Raw genomic sequence first — 13,620 nt, 5'->3', positions numbered from 1 at the left:
CTCCTGTCCCCATGCTACTCAAATAAACTCACTAAGTTGCATCACACAACATCTCAAGAATTCTCTCTTTCTTGACCCTTGCGCTCCATGATCCCACAACAAGACCACACACTGTTCCAGCTGCCCGGGGAGAAAGCTCTTCACCCTTCTTTGTCCTAACTCCTGGTTGGCCTTCGAGGCTCAGCTCTGGGATCACTTTCTTCTGGAAGCTTTCCTTAATTAAATGAGACTATTTAGCCAAACATTCCTTGAGCATCTCATGAGTGCCCGGCAGCGTCCTGCGGTGCTGGGGAGGACTGTTTCAAAGGGCTTAGAGTCGGCGCACCCTGTCCCACTCATTCGAAGCTTGGGAGGGGGGTCCTTGCATAGCAGGTGTCTTCTGACAAACTCCCTGGGGAGGGGGTTGATGTACCCCTGTCCCCTAATGTTTGGAGAACAGCTGGTGTCTCAGGTGGTAAGAGCCCCTTCCAGCTGGGAGGGGTCTCGGCCCACCTAACCCAGGGGTTCTCCGCCTCCCGCATTAGAATCACCTGAGGAGCTTTGACAAAGCGCCTGGAGGTTCTGATTCAACCAGCATTGCTGTGTTCTCTCCCCAGCGGGTCTTCATAGCCTCCCAGAACTGAGAACCACTGGTCAATCCAACCCTTTGATTTTACAGACAGGGAAACATCAGATGGGGTGTCAGGGGAGCCTAGATGAGGCGTTCAGGTCACACAGAGTAGGATTTTCTGACACCCCATCTGATGTTTTTTCCGATGTGCCAATGTCTTCCCAACACCATTACCCCCTTTAAGAAGGATGGTGTGGGCTTCCCCAACTAAAGACATTAGAAACTCAGAAACGACAAGTTTCAAAGCAGTGTGATCCCAGATATGGAGCTCTGAAGGGCAATCCCCCCCCCCAAGGCCCACCCCCACCCTGGCAGGAGGAACAAAAGAGGGCTTTCTCCCAGGAAACAAAACTGAACTACTCTCCCGCGCCATCTAGTGGCACCGAGAGGTAGCGGGGAAGGACGAAACTGATGGGTTCAACGCCAACTAGAGTGTCCACCATGGACCTGGGCCAGGAGTCCACTGGACACAGAGGGAAGCCCTCGGGCCAGACGCTCCATGGATGCAGGTGGCCACAGAATTGTCACCCAGGAGATGAGACTTGAGGAGAGCTGGGAATTACATTAACACATTTTCCTGAGAAAGCAAAAAGTGAGGTGTGGCAGCTCCTCAAAAAAAATTAAACACAGAGTTACCGTATGACCCAGCAATCCCGCTTCTGGAGATGTAAGCCCCAAAGAACCAGAAGCAGAAACTCAAACAGATATTTGTACGCGCGTGTTCATCGTAGCTCTATTCATAATAGCCTAAAGGTGGAAATAACCCGAAGTCCACCAATGGATGAATGGATAAACAAAATGTGAAATGTACACAGAGTGTATGTACGCACAGGGAAATGTGATTCCACATTAAAAGGAGATTCGGACACAGGTTACAACATGGATGAACCCTGAGGACATTATGCTCAGTGAAATAAGCCAGACACCCACACACAAAAATACTGCGTGATTCCATTTATATGGTACATAGAGGAGAAGAATTCATGGAGAAAGAGAGTAGACTGGTGGTTGTTAGGGGCTGGCGGAGGGGGATGGGGACTTCCCATGTCATGGGGACAGAGTTTCAGTTTGGGAAGATGGAAAAGTTCTGGAGACCGATGGTTGCACAACACTGTGAATATACTTAACATCTCTGAACTATACACTTGAAATGATTAAAAAGGGGGGTTTTATGTCATGTATATTTTGCCACAATGAGAGAGAGAGAGAGAGAGGGTTAGGTGTAAGAGCCAAAGTGCTCAGTCAGCTGAGTTGAGCATCACTCCCCTGAACAGGATAGTCATTGGCTCTTCACCCATTCATGTACTCATTCATCAGCACATAGTGACATGACCACAGGCCAAGGGTTGTTCTAGACACTGGAGATCCAGTATCAAAACCAGACAGATACAACGGCCCACCATGGTAGAGCCTACAGTCCAATAACAACCACTAAATAAACCAGAGTGAGAAATGAGGATGCTGCTTTAGAAAAATAAAGTGAGGCCAGGGCTAGGGGCTGTTATCCTATTAGGGAGGGAAGGGAAGGCTGTTCTGACACAGTAACATTTGAAAAAGGACCCTGAAGACAGTGAAGGAGTACATGGCGTCAGGGGAAGCGAGTCGAGGCAAAGGGCTGGAGTGGGGGTGGGGGAGCAGTGGGGCAGAGAGCAGGCCCCAGGGTTAGATCACCCAGGGCCTTCCTCACCATTGTGAGGATGCTGGCTTTCCCCACAGATGAGATGGGAGCCATGGGGTGGGGGAGTTTGGGCAAAGGAGGGTCTTGGGATGTAGCAGGATCATTGGGCTGCTGTGGGGGAGCAGACTAGGGAGGGCAGGTGGAGCAGAAAGACCAGGTGGCAGGCTGTCTTCGAAATCCAGGCAGGAGACAATGAGAGCGTGAAGAAGGAGGCAGATAAAAGGGCCAATGAGGACAGCTCTGATTTTGGATCTGTGTCAGAAGAGAAAGGATTTCCTGATGGCTTGTGTGTGGGTGAGAGGAAGAGATGAGTCAAGGGTGACTCCCACATATTTGGCTTTTGTCCTAAGTATCTAGAAGGTTGGGGCCATCCATTTACTGAGATGGGAAGACAGAGAAAAATACCCTTTGGACAGACTGAGTCTGAGATGGCTACATGATGTCCATGGGGGATGTGGAGGAGACACAGGAGTCAGGTGCTTGGGGAGAAGTCCAGGCTGTGATGGGCTGGCAAATGAAGTCACGATGAGATCACACAGGGAATGAGCATGGATGCCGAGGAATGAGCTGGCATCCAGAGGTTGCAGAGATGGAGAGGAATCCATAAAGGAGGACACCAGGGAAGAGAAGGAGAGCAGGAGAGTGGGGTGTCCTAGAAGCCAAGAGATGAATAAGTTTCACAGAGAGAGTGGTTGCTTTGAGTCAAATGCTGCTGTTGGGTCAAGTTGATGAGGACCTGGCAACTGACCATTAGATGTGGCAACATGGAGGTCACTGACCTTGACGAGTGGGTTAGACCTTGACAGATGGGGATTGGAGTCAGATGTTCTGTGTCATCCCTGTGTTGTTGAGAACCAAGATTCTTGGTGGGGGAGAAAAGAGATGCATGGAAAAGCAAGCAAGAAAGAAGGAAAGGAGGGAGGATGGAGGGAGGGAGAGGAGGAAGGAAGGAAGGAAGGGAGGGAGAGGAGGAAGGAAGCAAGCAAACAAGCAAGCAGACAAAAGACAACAGCACCAAGAGTCCTGCCCAGAGGAGGGACACCAGGTGTCTGGTGTGGCTGTGCAGCAAACAGCAGACAGAGGAACACGCCGGACAGCACCACAAGGAGGCATTTCACACAATCTAGGCATCAGGACACTCCACAGGTCAAACAGCCTCAGTGCTTAGCAGATAAATTGTAAAGGAAAAAGAAAAACCTTAAAAAAAAAAAAAAAGAAAAGCAGGTAGGGGAAGCTTGTCAATTTAAAGAACTGGAAAACATATTTAAAAATTAGCTAGGCAAAAGCAAACAAACTGTGGTGTTCAGGGATGCACCCTCGTATGATGAAATGATCAAGAAATATGAGAAAGCGATTATGATAAAAGTCAGGCTAGGGGCGCCTGGGTGGCTCAGTCGGTTAAGCGTCTGCCTTCGGCTCAGGTCATGATCCCAGGGTCCTGGGATCGAGCCCCACGTCGGGCTCCCTGCTCGGCGGGAAGCCTGCTTCGCCCTCTCCCACTCCCCCTGCTTGTGTTCCCTCTCTCGCTGTGTCTCTCTCTGTCAAATAAATAAATAAATAAAATCTTAAAAAAAAAAAAAAAAAAGGCAGGCTAACCTACCCCTAGCCCCCAGAGGGGAAGGGAGGGGACTGGGATGGGCACACGGTTTTCTGGGAGCGTTGGCAAGGTTCTGTTTTTTGACCTGTGTGGTGGTTAAAAGGATATTGGGTTTTCTTGTTGCTATGATTTATGAAGGTGCACATTTGTTTTGTGTTTCTTCCTGTATACTGCCCCTTGAAGGGCATTTTGGAAACATGACATGTGTTCTTGTTACCACTTTGATGGGGTTACCTCAGGCCTTTTATGGCTGGGACCAGGTTTGTTAGACGTCCTTCAATGCAAAAGGACAATCTCACACAAAAAAGAATGGTCCCACGTCTCATACATTTTTTCAAATGTCCTGGCAGGCATTAATGCAGGTGGGGGAAAGTGTTTATAATTATCTGAGACTAAACGTTCACATATGCACATGGAGGTTTTTACATCTTAGTTACAAGCCACTAAGCATTGGAGGGAAGACTGTTTCTGTGTCCTTGCTGGAACTTTACCACATGTTGACCATTTCGAAAGATCCTGCCACTGCCTACAGCCAGCCTGTGGCACCCATCGCTGTCACCTGCCTGGAACGGTTCACATCCATAGCTGTCCCATTCCTGACAGTTCTCCAAACACTGTGTGGGCGTGAGCTTCTGCTGCTCCATTAAATCTTTTGGTGGAGTCAAACCGAAGTATTTATAGGCTGGAATATGCATTTTATTATCAATCACTTTCATTTCTCCCTCATATTATAGTTAGGGCATTACACTTTTTTCCCCTTCCGAATTGTGTTATGAGAAAGTGGTATCTGTGAATTTCATTTCAGCATACTATAGAGGCATGACAAAATATTTTTTAATTGACTGATCCCACTTACATAAGGTATCTAAAGTAGTCAAATTCATAGAAACAGAAAGTAGGGTGGTGGTTCCCAGGGGCTGGGGGGGAGGAAAAGGGGAGTTGTTGTTGAATGTATATAGAGTTTCAGTTCTACCTGATGAAAAGTTCTGGAGATCTGTTTCACAACGTGAATATATTTAACACTATTGGGCTATGCACTTAAAATGGTTAAGATGGTAATTTTTTATTTTATTATTTTTATTGAAATGTCATTGAAAGATGGTAATTTTTGTGTTATGTGTTTTCTAACCTCCTTTAAAAAATATTATTAAAAGGAGGTATTGGTTCCGATTTGTTGAGAACAGTGATCTTTATAAATGTCTACATGCCAAAACAAATGTAATAAAGTTGTCATTTGATCCAGCCATTCCAGTCCTTGGTATATCCCCAAAAGAACTGAAGGGGGGGATTCAAACAGATATTTATAACCCAGGTTCACAGCAGCATTGTTCACAATAATCAAAAGGTGGAAAGATCCCAGCTGTCCACCAGCAAATGAATGCATACACAACATATGGTCTAGGTCTACAATGAAATATTATTCAGCCCGAAAAAGAAATAAAATCCTGACATGCTACAACGTGGAGGAACTCTGAAGACATATGCTAAGTGAAATAAGCCAGATACAAAAGGACAGATTTGGTATGACTACACTTACATGAGGTCCCTATCTGGCAAATTCAGAGAGACAGAGAGGAGACCAGACAGGGCTGGGAGAGGGGAGATGGGAAGTTGTGTCCCGGGGACAGGGTTTCTGTTTGGGAAGATGAAAAAGTTTCTGGAGATGGATGGTGGTGACGGTTATACAGCAACGGGAATGTCAATGCCACTGAATTGTACACTTAAAAATGCCTAAAACATAGCGGAGGTGAGGCGGGGGGATGCGTGATATAGATAAAGGGGATTAAGAGTACACTTATTGTGGGGCGCCTGGGTGGCTCAGGCGGTTAAGCGTCTGCCTTCAGCTCAGGTCATGATCCCAGAAGTCCTGGGATCGAGCCCCGCATCGGGCTCCCTGCTCTGCGGGAAGCCTGCTTATCCCTCTCCTACTCCCCCTGCTTGTGTTCCCTCTCTCTCTGTCTCTATGTCAAATAAATAAAATTAAAAAAAAAAAAAGAGTACACTTATTGTGATGAGCACTGAGTATTGCGTAGAATTGTTGAATCACTATATTGTACACCTGAAATGAATATCACACTGTATGTTCATTCTACTTCAATAAAAATTTTAAGTAACAAAAAAAGGACATAAAAAATGGAAGAACCCTGTTAATAGAGATCTTAAGAATCTCAAAATCATATTCATATCAAGAGTGCATCCATATGATATCACCATGTAATTCTGTTATTGGTAAAAAATAAGCTGCATACATTTTCTTAGGGAAAAAATGGTTACAATGTTAAAATTTGCATTATGTATATTTTATCACAATATAAAGGAGGGGGAACATTATTGGAAAACTATCCAAAAATGTCTTCACCAGAACAGTATCTCCACTTTTATTTTCTCTCATCTTAATAGACACACACTCCATCTTCTGCTTAAGAATCACCTACAGAATTTGTCAAAATGCAGATTCCTGGGCTCCTCCCAATGTTCCGATATGGGTGGCCTGTAAGTCACTCCTTGAGGAAGTCAGTCCCTTGTGGACTCTCTGGTCTGCTGTAAGCAAGTGGCTGAGTCTCATGCCTGGAAGCACCCACCTGTCCCCATGCTGCTGCAGGTGAGGGGGGCAAGAGGAGGATGGCATGGAATGGCTTCATGCCAACACTCAAGACTTCTAACTCTGTCCCACCCATTTGTTCATGCATTCATTCAGTGAGTCTCCAGCACCTACCATGTGACTACTCGTGGGATTGGGGTGGGTCACTTAGCCTGTCCTACTTTGGTTTCCTGATCTAAATAACAGGAATGACATCAACTGGCTTGGCACATCTTTGTGTTAGACTGTTTGACACAGATAAAGGAGTTAGAACAGGGTGGTGTGTGGCCCACAGAGAGTGCTCAGTGGGTAATGGCTGTCACCATCATCAGGACTCTCTAAAGGGGAGCATCGGGGGAGTGGGTGTATTTCCTCAAGATGTGGGTCTTGACTTAGATCTCAGAGCAGAGTGGCGCATGGTTGTGTGCTTATGATACCATAAACACTTATATGGTCCTCCCTCTGCTCCTTACACACATTACAAAGGGCTGACCAAAAAAGGGTAGGGGTTGGGTGTCAGCCACACAGAAGCTTGTGTTGGAAATACAGAAAAATACTCAGTGATATTTATGAGCCCATTACGTGCAGACTGGAGTTCCAGGAAAAGTGGGCGCCCATATTTGTCGTTCCACATTTCTGGAAGGAATGGCATGATGAGACTCCTTCTCTCCCCGACCCACCCCTTCCACCCCTAGCCCCTCCCCCTACCTCTACAAGCTCTCAATGGACTGTTTAGACCTTAACAACTCTGGAGAGCTATTATGATCTATCAGGTGAAAAAAATCATTTACTTTACAAAGTGGTGTGTGTGATTTTCACCGTTGACTGTAATAGCAACAGAGAATCATTTCAGCTGGCTGAGTGCATAATCTGTGTGCTAAACTTCTCTAAGCACGGATTTACACAATGGAGGAAAATAGCCCCCTGGGACCCACTCAGCGCCGTGGAATAAATAGCGTGCGTTTCATAGATGGGCTGAGTATATGCCAGAACCATCGCTCAGGACTCAAACCGTGGTCGATCTGGAAGACCATCGAACACTCAGAAACTGCCTTTGAAAATCCTTTTATGGTAAGGCAGGGGGCTCCAGGGATCACACACCCAACCAGCAAAGAGACTAAATGTTCTCATGTGCCACCAGCCAGCAAAAGGGAAAAAGGAGAGGAGCCAGCCCAAGGACCGATGTGCCCGTTGCTTTTCCCTCCTCCATCACACTGGCGGGAGGTGATACGGCTCCTCCCCAGCTTCCAGCTCCCCTCTCACCTCCCTTCCTGGCTCACCAGATCACAGCCACATTGGCCTCCTCGCTTCCTTGCTTTTCACTGACCATGCCCTTTCCCACCTCAGGGCCTTTGCACTTGCTTCTGGAAGCACTCTCAAGTTGCCCCTCTCCCAAGCCTCCCCCTCTGTTGCTCCATCTTATCATCTGCTTCCTTCCTTCATAGCAGCTAGTCATCTGGAGTTTTATGTCTCTTCACGTATCACAGCATTTCTCCCAACCACAATCAAATCTCTGGGTTCAGGAACCTCTTCTGTCTTGTTCCCACCATTTCCCAGGGCCCAGTGCAGTGTCTGGGATACAGCTGGAGCTCAATAAATATTTGTTCAGGGAACGAAAAACCTGAACACTGATCACGTCTTGTTATCTTTACAGCACCTATCACTGTCTGACATAAGCTTGTTCGTTTATTTATTTATTTACCAGTTGACTGGGGCTCTCCCCCAACTGGAATGGACACCCTACAAAGGCCGGCATCCTCTCCAGCTTGGCCCCCACTGCACCCACAGCACCCGGAGCAGTACCAGGCACAGAGCAGAACATTAATGGATTGTTGCTGGACATTGCATGGCTGTTGATGACATTTCATCATTGTATCAAATTCTTGAAAAAAAAAATTTTATATCGGATACTGTTCAAAAATTCTCTCAACATATTTTGTGGTATGGTTTGATCACATAGACACACACACATGCGTGCATGCACACAATCCTCTCATTAACCTGCACTGTGGGTTTTGACCAAGTATTTAGTCCTTCTGGGCCAAAGGTAGCATCTACCTAATGAGATGGTTATGCTCGCCAGCTTCAGAGAGTTCCTCCAGCTCCGGTATCCTATGCCAAAGATTCTGCTCGATGGTATATACGCTCAAGCCATACTGTGTCCAGCATACTGACTTCAGTCCCTGGGTGGATACAGGTACTTCCTGGGTACTTGGTGCTAGGTACCCCCTTGGTGCTGGTCCCACCGAGATACTTCCAAAGAGATACTCTGGAAGTTCCACAACTCATCCTGGAGCCAGAAGCCCTGCAGCTCACTGAGTGAGGAAGACGGACCCTGCCCTCAGACTGCCACTGTGGAAATGAACTGGTCCAGACCGCTCCCTGTTTAATAACTTGACGGGCACAGGTGACCTGTCTGAGGCCTTCCTGAATACAGCTGTTTGGCTTGTGGTCTGGCTGGTTCCATCCTGCAGCCAAGCACTATGGAAGTCAACAGCTCCACAATACAGGAAACCCAACCAATTATTGGACAGGTTGAAAATACCAGCCTGGCTGGTAACCTTCAGTCTTTTGTGTCTCAATCTAAAAAGTCCAACCCAATCCTTAAGTAGCCACTGAGCACCTATGGCATGATTGATGCTGAAGGCTTAGTCTTGCTCTCTTAAACTCAACATCCAGGCAGGGAGACGAAACATACATGAAAAGTTGCATTAAAATGCAAGAGATGAAAGAAAGAAAGAAAAGTAAGAAAGAAAGAAAGAAAGAAAGAAAGAAAGAAAGAAAGAAAGAAAGAAAGAAAGAAAGAAAGACAGAAAGAAAGACAGAAAAAAAGAAAGAAACCCAGCAACTCAGTAGAAAATGAGCAAAGAATATGAAAAAGCAGTCCCCAGAAGAGGAAACTTAAATGGCCATAAATATAAGGGATGCTCAACCCCACTAATAATCAAGGGATCTGCAAAGGTGTGACACCAGAGTAACAACAAAGTCTGAAAACACCAGAGAATGTGGGCTACCCTTTGGTGTAGGCGCGAGACTGGTTCAATGCGCTGGGGCATCGCTAACATCGCTGGAGGGCTGTGTGCCCTTCAACCTTGCGATTCCACCAGAGAGAAACGTGCCCATGCTCCCAAGGAGACACGAAAAGGACATTCACTGCAGCACTATTTTCACATTTGCGTGAAAAAAGACCCAAGTCTCTGAGGGGTCGTCCACCATGTGATGGGATTCTAGATAGCGATTTAAACAAATGAACCACATCTGCACGGATCCACATGGCCAGTCCTCTGAGCAAGCTGAGTGACAAAAGCAAGTTCCAGAACAATGGAATCAGTATAATACCATTTTTGCACAACTTAAAACACAGAATCAATGGCATGTCATGTTTATGACACCTTCATGTGCAGGAGAGCGACCAAAACATGCATGGAAGTATATTGTGGGCAGAAGAAGGAAGGGGTTGGGGGAGAACATTAGTTATATCACTAATGGTTTATGTCCTTAAAAATTCAGCAGAGAGACTGGAAACAGGACAAAAGATCTACACTGAGTGCTGATTATGTGGGTGTCTATTGGGAAAGGTCATTGAGAAGATGTGACTGCCAGTTGACCCGTGAGCCGAACCCAGGTGATCACATACCTTCCCCTGTCCTTGGAATGGGGGTTCTGCTTGACCTTCCCCCTCTCAGAGGCTGCTCCAATGACACAACCTTGAGGAAGTGATATGGTGTTGAGAACACCTGCACAGTATGCATGACTCAACCCAGTTAAGGTCTCTTTCTATATAAACTTTTAAGATCTGGCCGGCGGGGATCGACTCATCTTGCTTCCGCTCAAGTCCAGCCTCAGATATAAGATCCCTTTGCTCATGAAAACTGTCACCTGCCAACCTGGTGTGGCCTGGGTCTTTCTTCTGTCTCCCCCGGCCCTCTGGGTACAGGGGGCCATCTTCAGATTCCACCCGGGAAGCTCCCGAAAGGGTCGTGAACCAACAGCATCTCTTTTGTTATCGTTGGTATTCTTCCATATATTTTAAGAATTTCAAACACTTTTAAAATAAAAAAGGTAAATAATTCTCCTGAAAAATGTAAGAGAAATATTGCTCCTTAATAAAACGGCAAGAAGCCTAAATAGGGCAGTGGGGATCCTTTATCAAATAAACTCTTTTTTCTTTTTTTAAAGATTTTTTTTTTTTTTTATTCATTTGAGACACAGAGATAGAGAGAGAGAGAGAGAGCATGAGCAGGGAGAGAGGCAGAGGGAGAGGGAGAAGCAGGCTCCCCGCTGAGCAGGGAGCCCGATGCGGGACTCGATCCAGGGACTCCAGGATCATGACCTGAGCCGAAGGCAGACACTTAACCATCTGAGCCACCCAGGCGCCCTATCAAATAAACTCTTGGCATAAGTAGCTAGCTGCATCATGAAGTAGATTGTGAATATAGTGGGCTGGGCCTGCTTGATGGGAGAGGTCGAATCCAGGATGGATCATGAAGAATGGCATCCAGCGTGGGTTCTCTAGAAGCAGATGCTGAGACGGGATTTGGGGTGCCAGATGTTTCTTAAGGATCCACATTGTGAGGGGCACCTGCGTGGCTCAATCGGTTAAGCATCTGCCTTCAGCTCAGGTCATGATCTCAGGGTCCTGGGACTGAGCCCCACATCAGGCTCCGCGCTCAGCACAGAGTCTGCTTCAGATTCTCTCTCCCTCTCCTTCTGCCCCTCCCACATGTGTTCTCTTTCTATCTAGGAGACATAAATAAATCTTAAAAAAAAAAAAAGGATCCACCCTGTGAAAGCAAGGAGGGGCAGGAATAGGACTGGACAGAAGACATAGTACCATGTAGGCCCAATAACCGAGGCCAGTTAGACTCGAGTGAGGAGCACTGGGGCCTCCACTATCTACTGTTATCAGGCCTTTGTGCCCAGCTCACTGGGTCACCGAATGTGGGCTGCCCTGGAAAGGGCGTGACCTTGGCAAGGTGGGTCTCTGAGATACCGACACTCGGAGGCTATCTGTGGACCATGCTCCCTGCGCTCCTTGGCCTGTCTGCACAGCCTCGCTCCATGCCTGCCACACAGACAACACCTTCTAAATAGACTTTTTTTTTTTTTTAAAGTAGTTTTAGGCTCACAGTAAAGTTGAACAGAAAGTACAGAGCTTTCCCACTCACAGCCTCCCCCATTATCACCATCCTGTCCCCGAATGGCACATTACTTACAATTAATGAACCTACACTGACACGTCATTATCACCCAAAGTCCACAGGTGACATGAGGGTTCGGTCTTGGTCTTGTACATTCTATGGGTTTGGACAAGAGTATAATGACACGTATCCACCCTTACAGGATTATACAGAGTGGTCTCACTGCCCAAAAAATCCACTGTGCTCTGCCTATTCACCCCCACTCCTCCAACCTTTGGCAACCACGGATCTCTTTAGGGTCCCCACAGTGTGCCTTTTCCAGAATGCCACAGAATTAGAATTCTGGTGCCTCTGTGTCTTCACATGGCTTCATAGCTCATGTCTTTTAGCACTGAATAATACAGGCGTCCTCCACTTTTTGGAAGTTTGCGTTACACCACGTTGCTTTTATGAAAGGCCTATATTAGTACCTGTTTTTGCTAACTGAAAGAAAGTTGAAGACGACTGTCACTTTTACCAAGAAGAAGGAGGAGGAGGAGGAGGAGGAAGAGGAGGAGGAGGAGAAGAACAAGGAGGAGGAGGAAGAGGAGGGGGAGGGGAGGACAAGGAGAGGAAGAAGAAGGAGAAGAAGAAGGGAAAATAGGGTTTGGTGTTTGTTTATTGAGACAGTGCATGCCCTGAGCAGCAGGAATGGGGCCCCCAAGCTCCTGCCCCAGGACCACACTCAGCATCTCAACCTCAAGCTGCCAGAGCTTTGAACTGTGAGCATCGGTGCTGTATCTTGAGTTATTTTGTGCATTTGTTGGCCAGATGTGTCCTAAGTTATCAGGAATGCCTAAGAAAGGTTATTTTTGGGATCTGGGAATGCTCAAATTTTTTTCCATCTGAATTAGTGATAATCAGCTCATTGCTTTAGCCCATTTTGGCTTCCACAAGTTTTCATCAGAATGCCCTCCTTTCAGAGAGCGGGGGAACCCTGCATTCCATTGTCTGGATGCACAGTTTATTTATCCATTCCCTGAAGAACGTCTTGGCTGCTTCCCAGTGTTGGTGACCATGAATAAAGCTGCTGTAAACATCCGTGAGCAGATTTTTGTGTAGACAGAGTTCTCAACACCTTTGTGTAAGTACTGATCACTGGATCTCATGGGAAAAGTACCCTTAGCTTTGTCAGAAACCACCCGGCTGTCTCCTCCAGAGGCTGCAGCGTTCTGCGTTCCCACCAGCAATGAATGAGAGATGGTGTCGCTCCACATCCTCGCCAGCACTGGGGGTGGTCTTCTCTCTTTGGATCTCAAAGTAGCTCCAGGACAGTGTCTCTCTCACGGCAGGGTGCACATGGTGCTCTCCGCATGGGGTCGTAGGATGGTGGCAGCTCTCTCCCAAGAAAGTCCCAGCCATCCTCCCCCTTCCTCCCTCTTCCTTCTTGGATCTCCTTCTTCACGCTTTCATGGGTTGAGGGGCCAAGAGCCATGCAAGTAGTCCCCGAAACTGTCCTTATAAATTCTGCAGAGTGAGATCTAACATGAGACTTTCACGATCTACTGCATCTTAGTGTCGCTCTCGAAATTTCAATGTCAGCGATATGCTCTGCAGTTACAGCCACCCTGGATTATCCTGCAAGAAACATGAGAGAGGAGAATCTGGGTGCCGCGGTTTCCACTGACCACCCAACTGCATGGTTGCAAAGAAATGCAAACAGCAGAGAATCACTGATGTGTATTTGGCCCCTCTGGACAGAAAGGAAACCATTCATCACATTGGTTCCCACCTTTCTCTTATTTATACCACACACCTTTCTCCCACAAACACTATATGTGATTTTTCTCACATTTGTTCCACTCATGGAAATAGGATTCAGTTTCTTTTTGTCTGTTAATGAGAAGAGCCTCTTTCTATTCAAGGGCATGCCTTGTTCATTAAGATATTTAAGAGTCAGTGCTCAATAATCCATCCTTTCCTGTATTCCTTATCTTAGCTTAGTGACCCTGAGAAGCAGACCCTGAAATAGGG

The 13,620-nt window shown here is 46.8% G+C and overlaps 1 long non-coding RNA gene across 7 annotated transcripts in view; it reads right to left on the bottom strand.

Annotated features, from left to right (window-relative positions):
• Positions 1 to 13,620, bottom strand: part of LOC123843159 (uncharacterized) — an 88,691-nt gene that overhangs the window by 45,177 nt on the left and 29,894 nt on the right. For 4 of the 7 annotated variants that reach the window (XR_010411288.1, XR_010411282.1, XR_010411290.1 and 1 more), the window contains one exon: positions 7,551 to 13,224. The exons of the other annotated variants lie outside the window; for them this stretch is intronic. This is a non-coding gene — a long non-coding RNA (uncharacterized LOC123843159). Of the gene's footprint in view, positions 1 to 7,550; positions 13,225 to 13,620 lie in introns of those variants that run through there. 7 annotated transcript variants of the gene reach the window in all.

The sequence above is a fragment of the Mirounga angustirostris genome, unplaced genomic scaffold (assembly GCF_029215605.1).
Source record: "Mirounga angustirostris isolate CCGP_5_RB_7025 unplaced genomic scaffold, mMirAng1.0.hap1 SCAF_5, whole genome shotgun sequence".
Classification (NCBI taxonomy): domain Eukaryota; kingdom Metazoa; phylum Chordata; class Mammalia; order Carnivora; family Phocidae; genus Mirounga; species Mirounga angustirostris.
Note: the sequence above shows the minus strand (reverse complement) of the source record. Positions and strands in the feature narration are given on the sequence as shown.